Source organism: Cicer arietinum, chromosome 7 (genome assembly GCF_000331145.2).
Source record: "Cicer arietinum cultivar CDC Frontier isolate Library 1 chromosome 7, Cicar.CDCFrontier_v2.0, whole genome shotgun sequence".
Classification (NCBI taxonomy): Eukaryota; Viridiplantae; Streptophyta; class Magnoliopsida; order Fabales; family Fabaceae; genus Cicer; species Cicer arietinum.
In genome coordinates this window covers 51,472,629-51,476,283 of record NC_021166.2, presented here as the reverse complement: position 1 = coordinate 51,476,283, position 3,655 = coordinate 51,472,629, and the positions used below count along the sequence as shown (strand labels likewise).

At 31.2% G+C, this 3,655-nt stretch overlaps 1 protein-coding gene across 2 annotated transcripts in view; it reads right to left on the bottom strand.

Annotated features, from left to right (window-relative positions):
* Positions 1 to 735: 735 nt before the first annotated feature.
* LOC101513656 (uncharacterized) overlaps positions 736 to 3,655 on the bottom strand; it is a 12,836-nt gene continuing 9,916 nt past the window's right edge. The window contains exons 3-4 of one of the 2 annotated variants that reach the window (XR_003474001.2): positions 1,260 to 1,400; positions 736 to 1,172 (exon numbers count right to left, since the gene is read on the bottom strand). The gene's annotated coding sequence lies outside the window, so the exon portion shown is untranslated. The remainder of the gene's footprint in view (positions 1,173 to 1,259; positions 1,401 to 3,655) is intronic. The other variant, XR_001144501.3, reaches the window with a different exon arrangement.

Here is a 3,655-nt window from a genome sequence, read left to right as displayed (position 1 = left end):
TCTATTACAAAACAAATTTTGTATTCCACAAAACAAAGTATTATCGAATTTTTTAAAGTGGAACTTAAATTATGATTGTTATTCTTATAATTCTTTTTTTAAATAATATCTATAAAACATATATATTAAAGTTTAAACCAAATTCCTTCAAATATATTCTCACAAAAATAGAGATAGCATGACAAAAATAAAGACCTATTCAAATATGTTAATCTCGAACTAAAATATAAACTTTAAATGATAAAAAATTTATAATGTCAATCATCACTAAATGAAAAGTTTCATGTACAATAATCAAATTGGAATAATCCCTTAATAAGTAAAAATCATTTTTTAAATTTGAAATTTGAACATTCATTCACAAAAACACAAAAATCGGTTACAATTTCTAAAAACAGAATCTTATTGCGTGTTGGCAATTCTCATAAACTCTTGCCATCTAGAGCCTGCATAAAGTTGAAAGTATGAAACTACCTATTCATTCTTACTCCGAACCGAACTGCTTCCTTCAAAGTCCTCTTTCGACACAAGTGCATAACCTACTTGTGATAGAAAACTTGAGTGAAAACAGAATATTCCTAAGCAATTGTGCTAAACGTTTGTACTTAATAGTTGGATATTCATCATTCTGGTTCTATTGGAGTTTAAAAATTGATCAGCAGTCAAAGAATGAAGATCCAATATGAACAAGTGAATACATTATTACAACATTATACGAGGACATAACTAAAGATGTGTGGTATGCAGTAAGAAAATTTTAATTTGTTAATATCACACATGTTCTACATTTTTTGCCAAAAGCCATGAAGTATAATAGCATAATATAACAGCGGTGAAAGTGCATTGTTTAATGCATATACTAGGCTATGTAAGTTGATTCAGCAAATTTGATTGCCAAATTTTAATTCACCATGACTCCAACAATTGTGTTTATTCTACTAAAAATATTTTATCAGTTAATGGTGCACTTCAGATAAAACTGACAGTAGCTACACCCTTAATTACTCACTTTAAAAATAAGCTCACTCTAGAGAAACAACCTTCAACCAATGCTGCATGATTCGGATCTATTAATATCATTAAGCTCACGCAGTATCTCCTTTCATGAACATTTTGGGCTTCTCCTTAATCAAATTGGTTTTCACCCAAGCAAGCAACCCTTTCATGGTTAACTGATAAGATTGAAGAGAACCTTATAAAAATGTCGAGCATAGGATGTGTTGAAAAACCACCAATAATTTATTTAAGTCATAAATTACCTTATCTTCTCCATTTTGCTGTTCAACATTGACATTGTGAATCTTTATGGAGTCATAAAGAAGCTCCAAACCCCCTCTGTATGTTTCAACCATTTTAACAAACCAGACAAAAATTATATTTCTAATCTCAGATGTAGATAACTGTAGATAAAAACCAAATGTTAATTCGGACTTAAGTTCAAAGACACTGAGTGAACCTCAGTTGAGTGTTCAGCCACATAAACAAACTAATACGATAAAGTGGAAAAGTCTATAAGTCTAAACTAACTGGTTAACTTAAAGCACAATAGTAACTCAACAAAATATTGTATTAAGATATCGGCATGCCTATATCAATCCAACATAGTTTAGATTTGAATTACACTTCTGAGTCTACCATAACAAAAAATTCAGTACACACTACACAGTAAAAATCATAATTAATTATTCATTAAACTCAAACTAGACCAACTAGTTTGGCCAAATGAACCGCTAAACCAACTAGGTAATCATTCAATTAACATGTCAAACCAGTAATATTAATAAACTTGTGTGACCCAATTTGACTAATCCAGTTTCCACCAAAAGCAAGTGACTTGGTAAGGTTGACTCAGCCCACAAATCAGCCAAATCATGAACTTTTCAAAGAAAAAAAAAACATTTTGCCTATAACAAAGGGAAGGAAAGTGGTGCAAAGCTCAGGGCAAGCAAAATAATTGAAGGACATAAAAAGGGAAATATTTAAGTTAATTACAGATATAAATAAGTTGGTAGGGGAATGCAGGGTGAGTTAATTACATATAAAAATAAGAGAAGAGTAGCAGATGAAACTGGATATCATGGTGGTCTATGTAATAAAGCACATTTCATTCATAAACAAAATGCCTCAGATGTTTACTCTTCCAAAAATAAGAAACCTATGTCGTCGCATGTTAACTTGAAGCAATTCAAAAAAGTGCATAAAATTCAGACAAATGAAACTAGAAGATTCAAGACTTGGAAGTTAAATAATATAAATTCATATCAAAAGTTGGGAACAGTCATCCGATCTGATTGTACAAACATAAATTTAGATGGCGTGAAATCACAAAAGAAACATGAAAAGTCAAAATCCCAAAATGTTCTAGAACAATAAACTGTCAACGGAAACACTGTCAGATTTAACAACCCCCAGAAATCTGGCCAAGCTTTCACCCCCATGTGTGTCTAACACAACCACAACTAGTTTTACAGCAAGTGGATGTAATGCAATGGACATGATTGTTTGACTTTAGTTCTCTTAATCCTAATTTTGACATAATTAACAAACATACAATGTTCATATATCATATGATAAATCTAACATTTTAACTGAGCAAGATTTCAGGAACAACAACTCAACCCTACATACTTGAGGCAATTGCTTGGAACTCAAGAAATCAACAAAAGTTGAAAATCTACTGAGCAAATCGATTTCGTAAAAGGGTTGTAAGGAAACATACTGTTTGTGGTTACACAATCGATTAGGCAATCGACTGGCACAATCAGAAATAAAAATTGTGCAAGTCAGTGGCAACCTGATTTGTATGCTAATCGATTGGCACATCGACTGTGCAAATCACAAAGTAAAAACTGATTGAAACAAATCGATTGGGAAATCGATTGGACCAAGTCACAGGGACAATCCATTTACTAGGCTAATCGATTGCATAAATAATATTTCAAAAGTAACATGACCTGTGACAAACACAATCGATTGGACAATCTATTGTGAGAATTTCAATCATGTTAAGTTTGGTATCAATCGATTAGGAAATCGATTGAACTAAACAACTGGTAAGAACTTTTCAGAAAAATACTACCAAATCGATTGGCACTCCGATTAACATGAAATTAGCTAAGTTCCTGTTTTAAACACCATCGATTGGCAAATCGATTGAAACAAATATTTGAAATCACATAGAACTCTTAGTTTATGGCCAAATCGATTATGTGTATTTGTGAATCGATTATGTGACTTAGTAAATCGATTAAGTAATCGATTGGTGTGATTTTATTATTGGAACGAAAACATCTAATATCGATTATGCAATCGATTCATATAAGTCTGCACATAATTTACTGAAAAATGTTTTTAAAAGAATCGATTAGGAAATCGATTAGTTTATGTAGTTTCAAGATTCAAGAAAAACAAGACTTGCGATAATCGATTGGCAAATCGATTAAGCCCGTTTTATAACTTTAATGAATCGATTGGTAAATCGATTTATTAGTTGTTTTTCAGAAACTATATAAACAGTTTTCAATCATTCTCTCAATAACACAAGAACTTTAAACACTTGAATATACTTCAGAACACTGAAGAACTCTTAAGAACATTCTGATAACATTCTGATATTGCTTTTTCAAATCAAGACCAAAAAGATTATTCATAATCA